The sequence below is a fragment of the Heterocephalus glaber genome, unplaced genomic scaffold, assembly GCF_053883595.1.
Source record: "Heterocephalus glaber isolate CG9 unplaced genomic scaffold, H.glaber_assembly_v1.0 deba00001673, whole genome shotgun sequence".
In the NCBI taxonomy this organism is placed as follows: Eukaryota; Metazoa; Chordata; class Mammalia; order Rodentia; family Bathyergidae; genus Heterocephalus; species Heterocephalus glaber.
The window spans coordinates 23,430,949-23,455,062 of NW_028258410.1; the positions used below are offsets into that span (position 1 = coordinate 23,430,949).

General features: G+C 41.6%; 1 long non-coding RNA gene and 1 pseudogene across 1 annotated transcript in view; one reads left to right on the plus strand and one right to left on the minus strand.

The window, feature by feature from the left end:
- The window catches only part of LOC110344569 (uncharacterized), a 35,662-nt gene extending 12,142 nt beyond the window's left edge, over positions 1–23,520 (plus strand). Inside the window, exons 3-4 of the long non-coding RNA XR_002387223.2 lie at positions 7,301–7,479; positions 13,760–23,520. This is a non-coding gene — a long non-coding RNA (uncharacterized LOC110344569). The remainder of the gene's footprint in view (positions 1–7,300; positions 7,480–13,759) is intronic.
- LOC101713532 (tumor protein D52 pseudogene) lies at positions 2,285–7,302 on the minus strand (annotated as a pseudogene).
- Positions 23,521–24,114: the final 594 nt, after the last annotated feature.

A 24,114-nucleotide genomic window follows, 5' to 3' on the forward strand; every position in this document is an offset into this window, starting at 1 on the left:
TTTAGCCAAGAGAGACCCTCAAATCAATTCCCAGCCCCCGAAATAATAAACTCTTGTTCATTATTATTTCTTGTTCTTTGTTTTTTTTTTTTGGTACTGGGGATCGAACTCGGGTCCTTGTGCTTGTGAGGCAGGTGGCAGAACCACTGAGCTAAATCCCCGGCCCTATTTCTTGTTCTTTGTATATTATTCTTTAATGCCCTGCTGTCCCCTCATCAGGCAACCAGGCATCCCCTGGTGACTGGTCAGGCTATCAACCTGACACCGGCTGTGCTAGGCAGGTGAGGACTGGGTCCCACTCTCGAGCCACATCCATGGTCCCGAGGGGAGGCCATGGAGTGTGAGAGCATGTTCGTGCCCCACTCGGGCCTGTGCCAGCAGCTCTAGGCTCTGGGCAAACACCAGGGGACTCAGCTCAGCTGTGACAGCTTAGGAAATTCATTGAGTGCCTGGACCTCAGCTTTCAAAGCTGAGAAATGAGCGTAAAGATCTTCACCTGCTGTCTGGGTAGATTAGTCTATGGTAGGTGTTCTGAGTTCCCTGAGGTTGGCCACAGGATACGTTCTGATTTGGAGTTCTGGTCTGTGGTGGGTGTAGTTTTGGGGTGAGATGATTCTGAGAGCTGGCTCCTGGGTCTGGCTGGCCACTGGGAGAAAGAAAGTGCTTTGGAAGAGCAACAGAGAAACTCTGAGGGCCAGAGGAAGGGAGTCTTGAACCAGAAGCAGTGCGAGGCCCGCACTGAGAACTTCTTTCTAAACCTTGCAAGGGAAAACAAGTAGGCACTTTTTTGATCAAATTGTAAGAACAGACTGCAAAGAATAGTCAAAGACAAGACATGTGGAGTCTTAAATCTTTAAAGGCTTTTTGAAAGAATTACAAAAAGAATGCATGCTAATTATAACAAATTCAAATAATACATGAAGAAGTAAAAATAACTCTGTTACCCTAAAGAGGCATAAAATGACATTAGGCCTCATTTTTCAAACTACCACACTGGTGAGATTAAAAAGAACGACACTGGGCTACATAGTGAGTTCAAGGGCAGCCTGAACTACATAATGAAACCCTGTTTCAAAAAACCAAAACCAAAAATAAAAATAAAAATAAATAAAAAGAATGGCAATATCTAGCACTGGCCAAGATTCTCAATATTGGCCCTATTGACCTAATTCTCTGTTGTGGGGCACTGTCCTATTTATTATAGGAGAGTTAGCATCCAGGTTGTGGCCACCATGTACTCTCTCCAAGCACTGCCAAATGCTCCCTCTTGCCGAGAGGAGGGCTGCTGTAGGCAAGTGTGCGCCCCAACACATCTGTGGGCGTGGAATCTGGCAGCCTGGTGTATCTGGCAAATATTAACATGTGTGTCATCAGCAACCTCACTTCAGAGTACAAACTTGAGAAACATTTTAATATATCATTTTTATTATTTTAATTTTTAAAATGAATGACGTTGGTAGGTAATTGGAGATATCTATACATATCGATATATGCATATGCAAAATGCTCAGACATAGAAAAGAACTGGGTAGCTCTGATGCAGAGAAGTCTTCAAGATGCAATTATTAAAGGGCTCAAAGCAAGGAGGCATTTTAAAACATTTATTATTTTGAGGGCAACCCACTTTCCAGTCCCCCTTCTGTCTCTCTTAGAAGCTTTCTTTCTCTCAATGAATTTCTCCTGTTCTTAACCTCTGTTGTTCCTAGAATTCATTCTTTGATTTTAGAGAACATGAACTCGTGTTTCAGATATCTAGTAGGTTTGGGAGTTACATCTCTTTCCCCTATATCATTTTGGAGGTCTTCCACCGAGATTACTGGTCGGAGGAAAGAGTTTTCTTTCATAGGTTCTAACTTTCGTCTTTTTGCTTCATAGATTGTAACTTTTTGTTTCATAGGTTGTGGCTATTTGTTTCATAGATTCTGGTTTTTGCTTCATAAATTCTGGTTTCGGGCCAGGGATTTAGCTCAGTGGTTCTGGTGCCTGCCTCACAGGCTCAAGGTCTCAAGTTCAATCTCCAGTATCAAAAAAACACAATACATACGTACATACATACATACATACATTCATACATACATACATTCTGGTCTTTGTTTCAGCTTTTGTTTCAAAAGTGTCTTAATTTTAAGTTGTATGTTTTAAATATTTGCAAATTTCTTGTTTTTCTTATGCAATGTTTTTTGTTAAAATTACATTTTATTCTTGTTTTGTATATGTTGCATTTTGGACTCAGTTGCTTAAAAATGTTGTAAAATGGGTTTCTTATAAAATCATCTCAGATAAAGCCAGTTCAGGGTTTTATTTGTCCCTTATGGAATCCCAAACAGTGGTTACTCTGCCAGCTAGTAAGTACCTTTAGGGCAGCTGCCACTCTCAAAGCAGAGGACAGGTTTCTCCAGTTGTCCTCTGGTGAATCGCCACTCCCACTGACACCAATGGTGGGTGGAACATTGACCAGATAGGTAATTGGGTTCCTTTCAGAGACAGATCTCTGGTTGCATGGAACTAGCAGAAACTGAGGTGACAACTGAGGGTTCATGGCCAGGGCTACTCTCTGGCAGATACCCAAAGGTCCCTCAGAAGAAACTAGCTCCCGACAGCCCATCTGGGTAATCAGCAGAAAATCTCCACATCTTGTCCCTATCTGGACTCCTTAGTGAGGTGAAAGGGGAACTCTGCCAGTGATCATCAGACATCCTCTGTCTCAGAGTGTTCTGAAACAATGCCATCAGAGCTCTTTCTTAAGGCTCTGTTAAGAGTTGAACTATAGGCCAGGATTTAGCTCAGTGGCTCTGCTGCCTTCCTTGAAAGTGAAAGGTCCTGAGTTCAATCCCCAGCACCAAAAAATAAACTAAAAAACAAACAAACAAACAAATAAATAAATAAATAGAGTTGAGCTACAGGTTTGGACTGCTTTCTCTACTACTATTAAGATAGACCTGTAGACAACTGTAAAAAACCCTGAATCTTCGATAGATTAAAAGCTACCTGAATCTTTTCTCCCCGCATGCATGGTCTTCATCATTTATCTGCATAGGGGAGAAAAATACCTTTGCCGATAGGTTATCACATTTATTGATAACCTTTATCATTGAAAGAATCTAAGAGCCACCAGGTTACAATCACTATTTCAATTTCTAAGTGTGACTTTCTCCCCAACCTGCCCTTCCATTCTAGTGTGCTCATGCTTAGATTATACATGCTCTAATTTCTTAAAAGTTTTGTTTATTCTTGCCTAGAGGCTGCCAAACTCCAAGCAGTCATACAAATGAAACCATGACAAATGTGCTAGAATTCTTTTACCGGAATCCACCAGATCAACCTCGTAAACAGATTATAACTGCTAAACTATACGATATGGCTTCTATGTTGTATTTTGAAGTCTCCTGGACCTGCTCCTTATCTACTTCCTCCCAGTGGAAACACTTGTTGGCTATATTCATAGCACTCCTGCTGACCTTATAATTTGGCCCATGTATTCTTAACTGTTTCTTTGGCTTTGTCTCCTCCAGACTCGAAGCTATACAGCTACCAAGATGACAATGCCAGGCACCTATCGAAGGTCTTTAGATAGACCCTCTGCAGAGTAACTTTAACTGCTGATTGCAACTACGATCCTCCTCAGAGGAAGAGGGTCCAAAGAGGGTCCTTTGCCCCCTCACAGCAGTTAGGCGTACTACTTCAGAGGGGGGAATATTGGAGATAGGCAAGTTAATTAGATATTTGTAGACAGTTAGACAGGGCCAGCCCAGAAGGAGCCAACATGGAGATCAAGACACATTCACTGAAGGCCAGAATTGTAAAAGGAAATCACCACATCCACGTAGGATGAATAGCAGTGACTGATATTCCAAATAGGTATCGATCACCTGGGTGGGGGACAAAAATCTTCCAAGAAAGATCCCTGACCCAACCCTTCCACCGAAAATCCTTGCTCATTCCTTGTATGCTTGCTACATGACTTGTTTCTCCATTGGATCCCCATTTAATCAGTATTACCTGGGTGACTGTACTCGTAATCTTACTGGTTGGTCATGGTTTTGTCCCACCTCATGCCCACCTTGTAAATTTCCATTGGGTCTTAAAAGTTTTGTCCCACTTTGTACCCGCCTCACCACACGGCTTTGCTGTATAAAATATCTTTGAAAAATGGGGTGAGGGGGCAACCCATTTTCTGGTCCCTCTTCTGTCTCTCTTAGAAGCTATCTTTCTCTCAATAAATTTTCCTACTCTTAAAAAAAATTTATTATTTTTTCCCAAATTATAGAATTTTTACTGCTTTAAAATACTATACAAAAATACACTATGTATATTTTAACAGATCCACAAATGATCCAAAGTAAATGTTTCTTCTATGTTTCAATAATTGAGTTGCTAGGATAATCCACTTAATGAGTTGTCATCATGATTATTTTGATCTCATAAGCTTATTTCCCACAAACTCCATAATTTAAGACGACTGCTTTATGTAAGGAGGTATTTTCGTCGATTACACTTTTTGAGTCCTTAAATATCTGAGATTTCATAAATATCAGATTTCTCTTTCCTGTTTTGTTACAATGTTAAACACAAAACTGTAAGAGTAGCCAGGGTTACTTTCCGGTAGTCCTACTAATCACTGTTTCAAATTTCTTAAATACCTGAATTCATAATACTAAATCTGCCACAAAGAACGCTGTGAATAATATTTCTGAATCCATATTTATTTTTCTGAATTCATCCTCTTTTTACTTCTAAGAGCAGAGTACTGTATAACAGATTAAATAATTTTATATTAGGAAGGTGTCTAAGAAAGGGAGTTTCCCATTTCTTTTACAGCTATCCCCAATTCTCACCTACAGAGACCCAACCCACTTCCCACACCTATTTTTATCATTTTTCCTCCTATGGTGTACAGAAAGAGTTGAAGATATTTCTCTTACCTAAATAAATTGCCATTGTTGATAGATAGGGACAGAGCAGGACACCCAAGAAACAATATGATGAAGAGAAGATGTTAGAACAACAACAAAAAACCCACCTTGAAAGAAAAACTAATTTAACAGGTATGTTAAATAACTACAATATTTCTATAAAGTGACAAATTTCTACAGATTTGCTCTTCTGGGACAAAACGTCAACAACCTTTGCTTTAAGCACCTAGAAGGAAATTATTTAAAATGTTAGCCTGATTTCATTAAGCAGTGATTTAAAACTGACAGTAAAATATTGTTTTTAAAGTACAGACACGGGGCCAGGGATTTAGCTCAGTGGTACAGACACTAGAAGACTTTTTTTTTTGGTACCGGGGATCGAACTCTGGACCTTGCACTTGCGAGGCAGGTGTTGGCACCACTGAGCTAAATCCCTGGCTCTAGATGACTCTTTAATACAACAAGCTATTTCCAGATCACTGGCTTCATAATAACTATTGAGACCTATACTGATCTACAGAATTTATTAAGCTTTGCACATGCAATAGAGCATAGTTTCAGTTGCATCCAAAGTGCTAACAAAAGCTCTAGCAATCAAGAATGGCAGCTTGTCATTTTATAACAATCAGCACTGTGGCTGTTCAAATTTGGTTTTCAGAAGAATTTATTTTCAAGTAAATCTAGTCATCCTTTTAAAAATTGTTTTAGGTCACTCCAAGCTTGGCAATTAACATTTGGCATAAACAATAAAACAATCACAACTTGATAAATAACAGATAACATTGTAGGCTATAAACATATAGCACAAGGAAATGGTGCTGCTGGTGCTAAATCAGTAGTTATTAGAGGTACTAGAGGACCTTGGCCTCTATGCAGAAGGTTTGATTCACTAGCCTGGACACCCAGTTTTCAAAGTAGGAGCAATATCTACAGTAGCATTTCTAACATTGCAAACAAGTAGAGAATGAATTGATTTTTATTAATAAATTACACCTTAAGGAGTTATCACCAACACTTTAGTATAAAAATGTTCAAGTTATATCAGTTATAACTATATGTTTATTTTAAAAGGTGCTAAATAGATTAAATGTTGACAGCTATGCTTCCCCTAATGTGACTGATCTTACTAAGTTTACAGCTATCAAGACCTAAAACACTTCAGGTATCTGAACTGAATATTGATGAGAACACTCATATTTCAAGCTACCAATATGCCTGACTCTTGAATGCACATGCAAGGTGTTTCCTGGGGGTAGAGGTGAAGATATTTTAATTTTAATTCACAAACTATTTGGTCAAAGAAATATGTAAAGCTAAATAAAAGCACATCTGGTAGAAATCCATCACAATAAATCCTGACAAGATATGCTTGGATCTTGCTTGCAGCATCTGGCACTGGGTAGGGGAGCAAAGGTAGCAATCTCACAAGCTCTCCTGTGTCTGTTCTGGAGGTGGCTCCGTGGCAGTGGCACTAGCATCTGCAGTTAAAATTCAAGACTTCTCCAAAATCACTGCCAGCAGACTTGGTTCCTCCTACTTTAGACTTTTTGATGTTTTCTTCAAGTGACTTGAAAGTCTGTGAGTTTTTTTTTTTTTACAGCTTCCAGCTTTTTGGTGATGACACAGCCAACAGATGAAAAGGCCACTGAAGCCTCTGTCCAGCTTGGGATAAGGTTTCAGAAGTCCTCCTGTATGCAGACGTGGCTGTCATCCTGCCCCCTTTGGCAATGTTCCACTTTAGCTCCCAAGTGAACTGATCCCAAGTTTCCACTTGATCTCTGCTAGATGCTTCTCTTGCTGCTAGCACTTGAGACAGAGTCTGGATTTCTTCTTCCACCTTTGCCAGCTCTCTTCTCAGCTCGTCCTGCTCTTCTCAGAGCATCTTGGTGGCACTGAGCATAGCTGCCACATCTTCTCCTTCCTCAGGTACTGAGTCTGTCCTCAGTAAACCAAATTTCTGAGCAGGTCAGGTCATCCAGGTGGAAACAAATTCCCCCTAGGGAACAGGTAGAGGTAGTTTTTGTTCACCCCTGAATCGAAATCAAACGAGGACTGGTAGTCTTCAGCTAAGTCCGTGTCTCTGTGATCCATTGCAGGCAGAAGCAGAATACATGGCTTGTCGGTTGCCTGAGATCCCTCTGTAGTCTCGTGCCCCTTTGGCCTTATTCCCTTTGCACCACCATGCAAGCTCACTGAGAATACCTTCCTGGTTTCAAGGCTTGCCTCCGTGTCCCAGCCCAGATTTTAAAAAATTTCAAGAACAAAACTGTATGAACAAATGTATACGTGTATATGTATTGAAGATGTATATACACAGGAACTTTTTAAAGCCTGGAAAGAGGTATATGAAGCCACAACTGTCTTTCTCTCTCCTGTCTCCCTCACAGGCCCCTGCAGAGTAAGACAGCAGAACAGGGAGAACGTGGAATTTTTCAGCTCTATTTTATCATCACTTACGTAATCTTCCAAGAATGTTGTAAAGTAATAAACCTAAATAAGAGGTAGAAAAGCAAAAAAGGAGGAAAAGAACAGAAACCTCACTGGAGTCCCGTCCCCTTCCCCTGCGGTGAGTAAGCCCAGTTTAATGAGTCGTGGGTACTCCACACAGTAAGTTCTCAGCATCATACAAACCGTTTCAGCAGACCTCCAAAGCAATTCTTCTAATCTGGTAGAGAGAGCTAAGTTATGTCCACTTTGTAGCTGGGGACACTGAGCTCAGAGTGCTGTGACTTGTTAAAGGCCCACAGGAAGTGGTGGCCCTGGAGAGATGGAGAAGCCTAGGTCTCTGAGTCCCCACTGCCACCCCCAGGAATGGGGCCAGGTCCAGCCACTGGCTGAAAACCTAAGGACCCATCCCCATCCCGTCTGAGGCCTTGGGCCTCGACTCCTCCAACTCTCTCAGCTTTTCTTCCACTACACAAACCTGGTGTTCTCTCTCCGAAGTCACCTGTATCTTTCTGGATATCCTTTTCTCAAGGCAACATGCTTTATAAAGATCAAGGACTTCGGAGGGATGATGTTGCTCCTACTCCATGGCAGCTTCCCTCTTGGAGCTCGCCTGAAGAGAAGCAGCCTACCTCCTGCAACTGACTGTGGGAGCTAGGCAAGAGTATGTGTGATGCACTTTCTAAAACATAAAGCATGTTACAATAGTGGCTGGTTTTACAAATTAAAACTCTATGCTGGGTGTGGTGGTGCATGCCTGTAATCCCAGCACTTGGGAGGCTGAGGCAGGAGGATCACTGCAAATTTGAGGCCAGCCTGAACTACAGAGTGAGACCCTGTCATAAACAAACAAACCGCCAGCTCTCATTCTGGGAAGGTAGAATAAAACTAGTAGGGAAACCCCAAGTGAGACGATGCTGAATGGAAAAAATCTGATCTGGCCAACAATGTGGGGAAAGCTACTCAGAGTTCAGAGAGCGGGTCAGCCCATCTCAGTTTTTCCTTATCCCAGTCAGGTTTCTTTAGAACCTACTAATGGGCTTAGGGAACCCGAAGTGTCACCAGAGAGATGCCTCAGTGTTGAACACTGAGGGCAGTGAGAACAGAGAAACAAGAAAAACCAGCGCCGGAGATTATACTCCACCCACAGCAAGACACACCAGGCAGGAAGCAGGTTACTGTGTCATATAGGGTTTTGGAGACTGCTATGCAAATTTACTAATATAAGAAGTAATAAAGGAGTAGGTACTGTGAGCAGAGGACCAACTCCTACTATCCCAGTGAAATGTGGCAAAACTCAGCTTGTAAAGAAATGGCAGCAGGAGTGACTGAGAAGGCTCATCTCACCGTGAGAGACAGGGTGGTGGGGCGGCCCGTGGTGGCCGCTGCTCAGCGTGCACGTGGTAATTGTTCCGTCAGGCAGTTTTTCAGTGTGCACCGGACACTGGAAATAGCACATACCTTCTTGCCCAGGAGTTCCAGGTGTAAACTTCCAGCCTAAGAAAATCATCAGCTTCATCATCAGATGTGGATATAGATGTACATATTCACATATTCTTATATATTTGTAGTGACACAAGGAGTTGCAACTCACAGTTCATTATAGTGAAAGTAGAGGAACAGTTAACTACAGAATAAATTAGGAATATATTTAAATGAGAGTATTACACAACCATTAAAATGTTCTGAGGAATATTTGACATGAAGAAATACTCATAATAGCAAATGAAAAAAGCAGGATATAAGCCTTACACAGTTTATCAGCAAATAACATATACACATTTAAGATAATAATAACAATTGCAGCAGTAGCCAAAACTCATTGGATGCCACAAGCCAGGCAGTGTTCAATCACATGGCTCATTTCAATCTCTGCAAGCCCTCAGGGAGGCCTTGGCATCCTCATTTTCAGAGTAAACAGGCACAGGGGCGTGGCCAGTGTGTCCAAAGGCACACAGAGGGGTGGGCATCTCGATGTGGAGCTTCTAACAGGGCCACTCTCGCTCTCCAGCCCTCTACAACACTCCGACAAAATGCTGATCCTGGTCATCCTTGAGGGCTGGGGCCAAAGGGCATGTGACTTTCTTCTTTGCCTCTCCTAAATTTTCAATAGAGACATATTTTTCTCTTGTTAAAATTAGTTTTAACTGAGGCTGGGGAGTTAGCTCAGTGGCACTGTGCTTGCCTTGCAAGTGCAAGGTCCTGAGTTTGATCACTGGTACCAGAAAAAAATTAGTTTTAACTGACACACACCTATATTCTCAGTACTCTGGGAGGCTGAAACAGGAGTACTGCAAGTTCAAGCCCAGCCCAGGCAGAACCTTGTCTCAACATTTAAAATATTAAGTATTTAAAATAATAATTCATATTAAAAATAATTATTTAAAAAAATAATAAGGGCTGGGGATGCATTAGTAGAAGGCCCTGGTTTCAATTCCTATTACTGCAAAATATTAGTTTTAATTATAAAACATGAACATACCAAAAGTATTTCCAAGGGGAGGGTCTTATGTAACCTCAGAGCCAGCTAGAGAGGTGCAGTGGATCAGTCCAAATTTGACTCAGTTAAATTGCAAGGCACCTGCAAAGGCTGGAAGACTAGGCTTAGAGGGAAGGAGAACCTGTTCAACTGGAAACATGTCATGTTTCACCAGGTATTAGGGACAACTGGCTAAGAGGATACTGGACACAGAGATGTGGCATTGAGGAGACAATGGGCTAGAGATACAGATGTGGCATCAGCAGCCGGCAGATAATACAGCAACCACGTCTTCTTTAGGGGAACTACTCACCCAGAGTTGTCAAAGTGCCCTGCCACTGAAAAAGGGGGCACATCTGTCAAGATAGGTGTAAAGGAGAATATTCCTTAAGATTAAAAACTCATACTTTTGTTGTTGATAATTCCTAATTGCTAGACTAGCATGCAGCTCCCCCAGCCATTCAATCAATGACGTTTGTCCCTCAAGGAGCCATTGCTCAGCTCTAAAATTAGAAAGTGATATTCTTGAGTCCACAATGAGATAATACACCGTAATCTTAAAATCTGGCTTTGCTAAGGGAGAAAAAGGTTTACTAATTTCAGAAACATTTCCTTTGTAGATCAACTTAGGGGTGAGGGGACAGGGGTTCTCTGTAAGTCACAGGGTACAGATGACACAATGTAACATTAAAGACAGGTTTCCGCAGAGCAGGAAGGGGAAGAGCCTCCTGGCACTGCCAAGGAGAAAAGCAAGACAAGTTCGGATGCAGGTGTTCTGGTCCAGCCTCCCTGAAGGTCAAATTCCCCATGTGAGGCTGAGGCACCAAGGCAGACCGAGAGGATTCTGGTATCTGCATCCCCAAGCACAGCCAAGGACAGCACTAAGCCACCCAATGACCATGCCATACGCCAAGCTGGACCTAAGCTGCAAAAGCTGCTTTGGGAGATGCTGTGGACAGTTCCAGCTCCCCATTTCCCCTTGAACTGTGGGTGTCATGCAGGTGTAAATACCCCAGTAGTGTCCTAAGTAGACCAAAAGATGAAGAGTCCAGCCAACAAGCTGTGAAGGATATGGCACACGAGGACATTGAATCTAGAAACATTTGCAATTTTCAGGATCCTAAGGAGGTCAAAGCATTGCTCAGGATCTAAATCAGGTCAATCCTGTCTTGCTGGGTTCCTTCATAATCCATGACATCTAGGGACAAGTCTGGAGTGGCCACATGACAGTGAAGACCAGCCAAGGTTAGGGGATAGTATGTGAGCCATGAAGCTCACCTGTCACCCTCTTACGCATCCAGACCTCATCCCAGGAGTATGCAAGAGAGAGAAAAGAAACCCTGACACATCTCATATATATACAAAACAGAGTGTTGTGTGCCCGAAGGGGGCTGAAGTAACCCCTCAAGCTGGAAGAGCACTAGACTGAGGAAAGCGAGACCAGGTGAAAATGCGAAGGAGGCTGAACTGGTTTCACACCTTTGAGGATGAGTGGGTAGGATCTGCCCCTGCTGCAGAGGCTCATACAGAGGGGCAACACCAGGATGGAGTGTGGCACAGTTAGCTCTGAGCGCAGTGTCCCAGGGTCTAGACAATGAGGAGACAGGTCCCTTTTCAGTGAGCTTCCTGGTAGCTTTGCAGTAACTTCCTTTCACTCAAGCAAGTCCGAGAGGCTTTCTATATCCATCCGAGGGAATGAAGATGGGAAAGAGGATGTGGGGTCCCTAAAGATCTGCAGATGGGCAGCAGAAAAGAAGCCTAAGGAGGAGACAAGGGCCCCGCTGCAGTGACCACAGAGGCTGAGAGGAGAGTGGAGAAGAGGCTGCGTCCAGGGGCACAGGGTTCCACAGCAAGGTTAACACAGCCTCGGCAAGAAGTGCTCCAGAGGGGGGAGTCTGGTTCCAGTTGGAGGAAGGGAGTGGGGAGAAGGCAGACACTGACTACGGCTCTAAGGAGGAAAAAGAGGACAGGAGCTTTACAGGAAATTAGAAAGAGGGCTTTGTGAGTTTGAGTTTTGCCTTTTTTTAAAATTTTGTTTTGTTTTTTAAAAAGATACGAGAAGCTCCATAGCTATAAATAAATCCTGTCTACCTGGCAGAGTGAGGCACTGTGAACCTTTTTTAGATCAGGCTGCTGCCCTATTCTGGAATCACAAATAAAGCCAATTGAGAAATGCAAAACTAAAACAACCATCCTCAAACAAAAACCCCCAAAAGATGAGAGAAGACATGATGTATTTGCATGTACACAAAACAGCATGAGTTTCCTGGGGGAAATTCAAGTCATGTCAGAGCAGGGTCTGGTCTCAGACAGGAGGGAAGATGTGGAGACACGGAGAAGGATCTCCTGTGTAAGGAGTCCATGGACACAGGTGCACCTTTTGGGTGAAAACTGCTCTTTTTTCCCTTGGTGTTATATATACATACATGTACACACACACGTATACGTAAATATATGAATGAAATGCTTGAAAAATTATGGTTGAGTGTCAACAGTGAAGGGGGAAGACTGGTTTAGAAAACACACAAGAATTCTCGGAGTTCAGCTGAATCAGAAACCTGTCAAGTGTGGAATCAGCTGAAGACTCTTACTAAGATACAGCTTAATTCAAGTTATAAAACCAAATCCAGGGCTAGGGATTGTAGTTTGGTGGTAGAGCATGAGGGTCTAAATTCAATCCCAAGTACTGCAACAAAGCCACGCAACCAGTCAAAACTGGAGCAGTTCTAAGAAGCATGAAGGAATGCCCAAGGGCTCTGAGCACAGCCTTTAGAGCAGGGTCTCTTCAAATTGTTTTGTTTTGCACAGATTTTTGATGTTTCAAAAATCAGAACACACCACCAGGTGTGGCAGCACACACCTGTAATTCCCAGCACTAGGGAGGCTGAGGCAGGAGGATCGATGCAAGTTCAAGACAAGCCTGGTTTACATAGTGAGTTCAAGGCCGGCCTGACCTACATAGCGAGGCCTTGTCTCAAAACAACAACGAACAGAGCCAATTTGAGACATTGCTGGTAGGACTGTGAAATGCACAGCCCTGTTGATTTGGAAATATCTATCAGAATTACAAGTCTATTAATTTATCCCACAGATGACATTAGGTAAAAGGTTATTTATTGCAGCAGTGGTTGCAAGCAGAAGACTGGAAACGACTGCCCATCTTTGCCAGGGGTAAAGGGGGTAAGCTTGGGGCATCCACATTGAAATGCTGTGTCACTGAAAAAACTTGGGAGGAAACATACGTAATAAGGAAAGAGCTATAAGACAGAGTGTCAGTGAAAAAAGCAAGATGGACAGCTAAGCATATATATTTGTTCATTTTTGGTACCGGGGATCAAGCTCAGGACCTTGCGCTTGTGAGGCAGGCAGCAGCACCACTGAGCTAAATATATATTATTACAAGAATATATATTTGTACCCCTTGTACTTGTATAAACAAACACTGGAGAAATAAACAAGAAACTCAGATGGGGCCAGAGCTCCTGATGTTTCCTTGTGTCCTGATGTTTTTGTTGCCATTGCCTCCCACCCCATTCTCACATTGAGATTTCTGCCAATCTGAGAGGTTAAGAATAGTTATCTTAGTGCACCTTCAATAAGCATTTATCTTTTTTTGTGGGAGAGAAGAGGTTCAAATCAGGATCTTGCTAAATTGTCCAAGCAAGTCTCAAACTTGTGATCCTTCTGCTTCAGCCTCCTGAGTGCTGAGATTATAGGTACCAGCCACAGTACCCTGCTAACCTCTATTGAAGACAGGCTGAGGTGTTTGTGTGTGCATGTACATGCGTGTGTGTGTGTGTGTAACTGGGGACTGAACCCAGGCATCTGTACTAAACTACATTCCCCAGCCCTTTTTTTAATTTGAGGCAGGGTCTTACGAAGTTCCTAAACTGAGCTCAAATTTATGATCCTCTTGTTGCAGCCTTCCAGAGTTCTGGGATTACAGGCACATGCTACCCACACATGGTGAGTCTGGACATCTTTCCATATGTTTTAGGGTCATTTGTATTTCCTTCTCTACAAACCACTGGTTTGTATTCTTTGCTCATTTTTCTTCTGCGGCTGTCAAAGCTCTTTACTTGGGGTTTGTGACATTCTCAGGGAGTCGTCACTCAGATATGATTAAGAATTATAGGGGAAAAAAAGATCAGCTTGCTCTAACCCAATACCTATCTTGTGGCATACAGAGTTTATTTCAAAGATTTTTAAAATAATTATTAAAGCTTAAATACACATACTGAAAACTGTACATATACATTACCATTTGATGGAGTTTTACAAACTGGACACATTTCTATAACCAGTATAGATTAAGATACAGATATTACCAGAACCCCAGAAGCCCTTATCAATACAACCTTGCAGTCTCCAACACACAGGACTCTTTATTCTTCTGTAGCTTTACTTTTTTATTCTATTTTTCCACCTTAAATCTTTCTGATGTTACCATGTAGTTTAAACTGCAAAGTTCAAATGAATAAAATTTTTTTCCTTAAATTCTTTTATTGGTACATTTTAGGCATACATTTACATTTATTGGGCTGGGGATTTAGCTCAGTGGTTTCGCTGCCTGCTGCGCAAGCAAAAGGACCCAAGTTCAATCCCTGGTACCGACAACAGCAACAACAACAAAAAATACAGTTACATTTATCACTGGGTACTTGTACCTGCACATGATGTATCTTGGTTCTTATTTTTTCTCCCTTCCCTGTGCTCCCTTCACCCCCTCCACCCTTCCCTATTTACAAAGACTTTGTTTCCATTTTTTCCTTTTCTCATAATTTTTCCTTTCCCTTCCCCTTCCCCTCCCACTTCCCCTACCCCTTTGGACCTTTTCTTCCTATTTCAAGTTATCAATTATTCATTTTAATCCTTATCAAATGAATAAAAATTTGAATAAGGCATGGGATTCAAGAACCTTTGGCTCTTCAAGTTGCGCTCATAGTGCGCCCCCTGCTGGCCATCAGTAGCTACCAGGAAAAGGGCCCTTCTGGTGTTCCGAGAATGAACTGGAGTCCAGCTCCAGGTGTGAGGCCAGGTCATTCGTAAAGGCATCACAAAATTCCCCTTCATTCCATAGTCTGTTCCTCAACATTTCAGGAAATCAGCTATTAAAATCACAGACTACGTGGCCGGGGATTTAGCTCAGTGGTTTCGGCGCCTGCCTTGCAAGGACAAGGTCCCGAGTTCAATCCCCTGTACCAAAAACAAAAACAAAAACAAAATTACAGACTACAAAAAAAATAAAGGACTACAGTATCATATCTGGACATGATATTTCATATCCTTTGGAGGATATGAAAAGAATGGCAGGTATGTGTGGTGAATGTTTTAAATAAAAAATTTTTAAAGTATTATTATTTTATTATTATATGTTTTGGAGACAGGATCTCCAATACACTATGTAGCTCAGGCTGGTCTCAGACCCGCGGCAATCCTCTTGCCACAGCTTCCCAAGTGCTGGGATTACAGGCATGTGCCACCATACGCAGCTCTAAAATAATTATTACCCTAAAAGACACATTGTTATTAATTCTCCTTAAAATACTACCCTCTTCTTTGAACACACTTATCCCATCATTCTTGTTACTTTCTGAAGCAGTTCTGGAAATCTTTCATGAGTGTCTTTCTGTAGCTGCTTGGATGTCCCGAATTGATTCAAAACATTTACCACAATTTCTATCAAATACACTGGTACTTTGGTTCATGAATTCAATTCTCTGCATAATTCTGGTCACAAACTGAACTCGACGAGAACTGGATCAAATTTCCCCATAAGGACAATGTCAATATTGAACCTAACCACTGAATTTGATTCAGTTCTCGTCCAATTCGGTTTGTGACCAGATCATAAAAGAATCAAGTTCATGAACCAAGGTACCATTGAAAAACATTTTTGTGTGACTTCATCGACCAGATCTGGCACCATGATGCAAGCATTTTTTTTTTTTTTTTTTGGTACCAGGAATCAAACTCAGGACCTTGCAGTTGCGAGGCTGGCGCTGGAACCACTGAGCTAAATCCCCGGCCCTGGCACCATGAGACTTCTGGCTCTTCCCCTAAATAAAAAATGACCATGAAATCAAAGAAACCACAAAAAGACATAAATGGGCTTCCAGAACTGCTTCAGAAAGTGGCAAGAATTATAGGTCAAGTGTGTTCTGAGCAAGCAGAAGTATTTTTAAGGGAATTAACAGCAATGTCTTTTACTGTAATAAATTCTTTTTTTATTACGTTTATTGGTACATTTCAGGTACACATTATGATCACATTCATCACTGGGAATTTGTACCTGTACATGATATAATCTTGGTTCACCCTTCCACCCCTTCCTATTTAAAAGCTTTGTTTCCATTTTTCCTTTTCCTTCTTTCCTTTCCCCCACTCTTCCCCCAGCTCCCCTTCCCCTCTGAACCTTTTCTTCCTATTCACAATATCAATTATACATTTTGGTCCTCATTTATACTTTGCTTCTCACACCAGAGAAACAATTCGGTATTCACATGAGTGTCCTATTTATTTCACTTAAGAGTACTGTCTCAAGGTCCATCCATTTAGCTATAAATTTCTCTAAGTTTATCATTCTTTATGGCTGAGTAGTACTCCATTTTATTTTTAAAAACCACATCTTTATTCAGTCATGAGTTGATGGGCATTTGGGCCATTTCCAAGATTTAGCTATTACAAACAGTGCCGCTATAAACATGGACATGCATATATTGCTGTGGTATGATGCTTTTCATTCTTTTGGGAAGATACCCAGCAGGAGACTAGCTGGGTCAATGGGACTTCTAATCCTAGTTTTTTGAGGAATCCCCACACTGATTTTCACAGTGGTTGCACCAGTCTACACTCCCACCAACAATGGAGAAGGGTTCCTCTTTCCCCACAGCCCCGCCAGCATGTGTTATTGGTCGATTTCGTGATAGCAGCCATTCTTTCTGGAGTGAGGTGGAATCTCAGCATTGTTTTCATTTGCATCTCTCATTTGCAGTTTCTACTTCTTTGAGAAATGTCTGTTCGTTTCAGATGCCCATTTTTGGACTGGGTCTTTAAATTTGGGGAGGATCTAATTTTTTAAAGTTCTTTATATATTCTAGATAATAGTCCTTTGAGGAACAGCTGGTAAATATTTTCTTCCCACATTGTGGGCTGTCTCTTCACTCTGTTGGTGGTTTCTCTTGCTGTGCAGAGGCTTTTTAATAAGATGAAACCACTGTTGCTGATTCTTCATGCTAGTTCCCATACGAATGAGGTTTTGTTCATAAAATTTTTTCCTATGCCAATGTCTTCAAGAGTTCTACCTACCCTACCTTCCAGCAGGTTTAGTGTTTCTGTTTTAATATTTAGATCTTTGATCCATTTTGATTTGTTTAGTGCATGGCTAAATAAAGATATGGGTCTAGTTTTAATCTCTGGCAAGTTGAAGCCCAGTTTTTCCAGCACCATTTATTAAAGAGGCTATCTTTCCTCCAGTGAGGGTGTTTGGCTCCTTTGCCGAAGATGAGGTGGCTGAGTGTGTCCGGAGTTGTTCCTGCATCTCTTAATCTGTTCCATTGATCCTCAGGTCTGTTTCTTTGCCAGTACCATGCTACTTTTATCAGAGCAGCTTTGTAGTATAGTTTCAAGTTGGGGATTCAATTTAAACATTCACTGTTTAAGTCATACCATTCACCATTTAAATTATACTTTGTAGGGCCAGGGATTTAGCTCAGTGGTTCGGCCACCTGCCTCACAAGCAGCTAATCTCTATTTGCCTACCTTTTACCTCTTCTACTGCAAAATAAAGATACAGCAGTGAAAGGCCCTGCTGCTCAAATCAACAACTGAAGGAATCAACAGTCTCCAGTTACGGTTTTTTTTTCTCTGATTCTGGAGGTCAAACTTAGGGCTTCATGCCCTAATAAATTAAGTTCATGAACTGAGGTACCACTGTAAAATGATAAAGATTTGGCATGTCTTTAAATTCATTTAAATTGCCATTTAAAACTTTATCTACATTTAGTGGCTTTGATTAAACAAGCATTTTACAAGTGAGATACATTTATCTATTGGGTAATAAGTCTATTTGCAGTTATTAACACTGTTTCCTAAATTTATAAGGGCTCTAAAGATGTCCTTTTTGTGAGTAGTCATAGCCTGTAAACCTGTTAAAGGAGCCTAAATTTTGCCAAGAGTAAAAACTAAGTAAATATATATAAAGATTTCTATATAGCTATGACACTAATTATTGTTAACCTCAAAATACATTAAATGTATTTATATTTCCCAAGCCTACAGGCCTTCAAAGATGCAACACTTAAACATTTTATCATACTGGTGATTTCTGGACTAAAGGTGTTTATGGTGGTAAACTTTTTCAGACTCAAGCACCTGACTTTCCATTACTTGTGTTCCAGTTACTTGTGATGAAAAGTGCATGCCAATCCAGTATGAGACAGCCAGATATGTGAATACTTAGGCTTACATTTGTGTGACTGTTATATGATTGTGCTATAACAGTTAAGAGGTACCTAAACACTGCAGTCCAGACGTCACTCTAATGATTACAGATTAGGCATTAATAACTTAAAAAGTGCATCTATAAACAAGTACATTCTACTTTATTTATTTATTTTTTGTTCCCGGGGATCGAACTCGGGACCTTTCACTTGCGAGGGAGATGCTGGAACCACTGAGCTAAATACCTGGCCCAGTACATTCTACTTTAAATGGCACGCTATCAAAAGATAACAAATTTAGGTAAAAATTCATGTCATTTAATATTTTGTAATTCGATAAAGGCACCTGACTAAAAAGTTATTTTATACTAAAATGAGGATTTAAATGTATTTTGAGATAAAACTCTAATGGTTCTAATATAGTAATGTCATCATGATATGTTACAATGCTATGCTTTCCTTAATCTCAAATTTTCCCTGTAAAGCTTTATAGTTGTTATCTGTTAACATTCAACAGAAATTTGACTTCTAAGACAACCATGATTAGTAAAGAAATAAGTTCTCTGGCCATACTTTATATTTTAAAGTGCTTGATATCCACATAAAATCATGATAGTTACACCTACTTCTTCCACTTCAATACTGGCATAACTGAATTCGTGGAGGTTCAACAACTGAGGCTTGAAGACCACATCTAAAAAAGATAATTGGGCTAAGAGGACAACCAACATTTTGGCCCTGGCCCTCCAAGGTCAATGAGGATCCAGGACCTGAGGCTCTAAAAAGATTCTACAACTTAGGAGAGTCACCCAACCTCCTGAGCAGAAAGATTGTTGGATCCCACAGGTCAGGAGTCAACCAAGGTACACTGCGCTCAAAGGAGGGTCACCAAAAAGGGAAATGTCTCCCATGCTTCCAAGAGAAGCTATATGCTCAAGGAAGACCGTGACTCATCCTAGCAGAGGACACTGACAGAGGTGTGGAGGCTTTACACATGGTCCCAAAAGTAACCCCTGAAGAGCCTCAACTGATCTGGATAGAGACAGGTCAATTTTTACATTTCTCACTTTAACTTGGTCTTAGATACCCAGCGGCAAAGTATAATTAAAAAGATATCTAAAAGAATAATAGTAATAGAGGATAGATATAAATGACTACACTGGCCCTGCTGGCTGTCTCCAGCTATACCTCTTCTTACTATCATGGTTCGGTGAGGCTAGAAAGCCATAGTGGCAACTATAGAAGCTCAGCGGGAATCTTTAAATTCCTTAACTGAAATTGTCCTTCAAAACGGCAGAGCCCTCGGTCCTCTTATGCCCGATATTGAAGAGGCTTGTACACTAGTGAATGAAACTTCTTGTCTTTGGATAAATAACATCAGGTGAAAGAAGACCTTAAGACAATAAAAAATTATTAGATTTTAAAGATAACATCTATGAGCAGGTAGGTCTAAGACCCAGCTAGTTATGATCCTTACTCTAATTTCTTACGAAGTAGTTCAATCCCCGGTACCAAAGGAAAAAAAAAAAAAAGAAAAGGGGCCGGGGATTTAGCTCAGTGGTTTCGCTGCCTGCTGCGCAAGCACAAGGACCCGAGTTCGATCCCCGGTACCAAAAAAAAAAAGTGTCCAGACATGGTTCCTTCCCTTACTCATCCCAATCTATCTTTTACTCTGGTTCTTATGTTTGAGACATGCATTGAAATGTTTCTTCTTGCCCAGAGGCTGTCAAACTCCACACGGTCATACAGATAGAACCAGTGATAAATGTGCCACACTTCTTTTACTGAGGTCCCCTAGATCACCCCTCTGAAGAGTCTGTAACTGCTGAACCCCAACATGACTTCTATCCAAAGCACCTTAGACCAGCTCTCTGGAGAATATCCTCGACTTCGGTCTCCCCTAGATCAACCCTTCTCAGCTCAAAGAAGCCAGATTTGGTCTTTGCCCCTTCTCCCTTAATGGCAGTTAGGGATACTTCTTCAGAGGGAAGAAATGTAGAGTAATTTATTTAGTTAGTTTATGAGCAAGGCAGCTAAGGAGGAGCCTGAGATAAGAGGTGAGTGACCAACTATATTGGTAAGAATTAAAATAAGAACAGACAGTGAACTAGGACTTTGGACCAAGAATGAGCTTCTTTGAGCAGCAACATGAGCTGCAGCCCACTCTCTAGGAGGTACAGCCAACCCTCCCTACTAAGCTCCTGAATTCAGAGGAGCCTAAAATGTAAATAGCCAGTTTCATTTTCTCTAAAATCTGTTTCCTATAAATCCTAATACTGAAGAACTGGATTAGAAGCCTTAGTTCCCATTGGTCATTTAGTGGCCACTAAACAACTGATCAACTCCTGTGCTCTGCTTATCTATAATTAGCTCTGGATTGAGAGGTCATGTGGTCACCACTCAGGACTCTTCCTGGAAAATCCATGAGCTATTCTTACTTCCAATAAAACTCCCCTCACCTCCACACACACACAAAAAATGTTGACTGGTGATCTACAAACCAGATGCCAACTGATTAGTTAGCAGATGGGAATATATGCCTCCCAGGGCTCCCCTCTCTTCTCTCCTATTACTCCCCTGTCCTTGGGGGTCCTCACCCTGTGTTGCAGATCCAATGCCCACCCCCTGCTTTCTCCACAATCTCTAGGTCTAGTCCCGATCTCCTGCCTGAACTTCAGACACACGTTTTCCCACCTCTGGAAACCTCTGCATGGCTGGCCCACTGATCTTGGAAATTCAATATGTTCAAACTGAGCTCATCATGTAGAGACATGTTATCAAGAGAGAGCATGGACACCTGTGTTCAGATTCCAGTTCTGTCACCTTCTTCCCATGAGCCTTGGGCAAATTGCTTAAGTGATCTTTGCTTCAGTTTCCTCATCTTGGAAATGAAGATGATAATCTTATAGGATTGTTTTGTGAATTAAAATGAGTTTTCTGACATACAGTAAGAGCTATCAAATATTAGCTATTATTAAATATTATTTTCCTCTGTTCCTTGTCAATGGAATTCAACAGGTTTTAGAGACAGGTAACAACATCCACTTAGTTGTCAAACTAGAAAGCCAAATGTCACAGTGATCTTTCTCTCACTGCCCCTCCTGTTCACATGCTACCATATCTCTTCCCAAAGCCTGATCTACACAACTTCGCAATTAACTTGCTCTCCAAACTGCCATTTGCTAGACCACTGCCTCCTTGGGCCTAGCTCAGAGCGCCAGGCTGTGCTGAAACCAAAATAATCATTCTAAAATCCACCTGGCTGTTTCTCTTTTGTAACTCCCACAATGCTTCGAAGTAATCTTAGGTAACCTTTAAGATCCTGGATGACCTGATTCCTGCTTTCATCTGCACTTCAAACTCCTTATGCCCAAAACTTCCTCTACTCCCCAGGCATGGTCTTCCTCCCTTAGTGAATGGTGGCACCTACTGGCTCTACTCAAGTCAGACACCTCTGTCTGGCAACTCAGTCCTCCTAATCTCTGCAGAGCCTGTTGCCTCCTCACACTCTTCAGGTGTGGGTTCAGATCTGGCCTTGCCCCACATTATTTCAAGTGTCTTTAATTGGCCTTTTTACCCCTTCCCTTTCAGGAGGCTTTTGCTGGAGGAGAATTCAATAGAGGCATGCTGTGCCTCTGCAGATTCTGTGGCTCTCCAATGAGCCATGAGCTTCTCATGAGTGCCTGCACAGCACTGGGCAAGCAGCAGGCATTGAATAAGGGAGGCTACAAGACCCTGACATGCCATGGTCTCATGGTGCTTCCACAGAGACTGGTGCAGCTCCCTCGGTTCCTGCAGCCGTCCAAAATGATCTGCACAGCCAGTTCTCATTACCATACTGCCTTGGTAACATGAAGTACTTTGTAACAAGATAATTATGGGGCTTAGAAAAATATTTAAATAGCTTTGAAATATAGTAAACATTCAATTCCTTTGGCCAGTAATTACTGTGAGCCACCCAAGAATTCAGGCCCTAGGAATATACTGTATTTTCACCTACTCTGAGATTTTGTCACTTTTAAAGGCTCACCATTTACTGGAGGTGCAATTTAAAAAGAAAAAAAATTACTACCAATTAAACTAGGATACACTGCCAATTATAAGATATATTCAGATTTTCTGAGTAGTAATTTGTGGGAAAATATACATCTTAGATTCAATAAAAAAGCAGTGATAAAAGAGACAGTCTCTGTCTTCAGGTATCTTCTGTTCTACAGAGGGGACCTGATAATAAATATTCATTGACAGATTATGATAAGTACCATAAGGAAAAATAACACAGGGAAAGGGGGTATACAGTGAAAGGAGCTGCTGGGGTAGCTAGAGAAGGCCCCTTTGGGAAGTGAAATGAGCAGGGACTTGTTAAGATATGAGTGGTGGATAAGCAATGTTCCAGCAGAGGCCTCATCAAATACAAAAGATCTGAAGAGGGCTTTAAGGACAGGCAAGGCAAGTACAGTACAGGTGGGACACAGTCCCATCTCCTCAGGCCCAGCGGTGTTTCCCAGGTGAAAGCAGGTATCCTTGGTCTAGTTAGGTAACCATAGTGGGTGGGGAGGCCAAGAAAAGTATAACAACTCTCAGGACGGAGGGTGTAGAACCATATCACGTAGTTTTCAATCTTCATCCTTCCACTTGTAAGTTTTGTAAACTTCAACAAATTATCTAACTATTCTGAGCCTTGGTTTGCTCAGTTGTAAAAAGGACACAGTAAAAACACCGACTTACAAGTTGATTTGGAAAATTAAAAGGGGTAGCACTTGCCAATCAAGACACAAACAATCAGTTATCACCACCTTTTACCCTAAAGTTACTTATTTATGAGACAGGGTCTTGGTTTGTGGTTCAGGCTGACCTCAAACTCACTAGGCCAGTCTGGCTTTGAACTTGAGGCCATCTTCCTGGCTTAGCCTCCTGAGCGGTGGGATTATAGACATTCACCACCACACCTGGCAATCATTTTAAAAATTGTATCAAGGTAAGGAATAAATTAATTTAGTTGAGCCTAAAAATATAAGACTACTTTTTCTTGGGCCAGGGATTTAGCTCAGTGGTTTCGCCGCCTGCTGTGCAGCAAGCGCAAGGACCCAAGTTCGATCCCTGGTACCAAAAACAAAGGACTACTTTTCTGGATTACTAACTGGTAGCCATATCATTAGAGGAATAAACTTTTTGTTATATGTATATACACATATGTATTAGTTCATTTTTCTAAATAGTGACGTCATTTTGGGAAACTGACGGATGCATGTAACATAACTTGTTCGTTTTCATTTTTTTTCCCCAGTACTGGGGATCAAACTCAGGACACTGCACTTGCCAAGTGTGGCGACACGGAGCTCCATCCCCAACCCTCATTTTCAATCCCTTTATCCCCTTCTCCCACTCCTTCCCCTAATTCTCTCCCTATCTCCAAATGTCTACCTTCCAGTCTTCTATCATCTCTCCTGGCCATATTTTTTTTTTTTTTGGTACCAGGGCTTGAACTCGGGTCCTTGCGCTTGTGCAGCAGGCAGCAAAACCACTGAGCTAAATCCCCAGCCCTCACCTCTCCTTTATTTATATTTTAGTTTTTTCATGTAAGGGAAAGCATATGATATTCAACTGAGTCCAGCTTAGGGGAAATACATTTTTTATGACTTTGAACTTGCCTTCTCAAAAGTTCCTTTTTTTTTGAGACAGGGTCTCATGCTGTAGTTTAGGCTGGCCTTGAACTCACTACGTAGCCCAGGGTGGGCTTGAACTCTTGGCAATCCTGCCTCAGCCTCGCACATACTGGGATTACAGGTGTACACCACCATGCCTGGCCTCTCTGAAGGTGGTTTTTAAAATAACA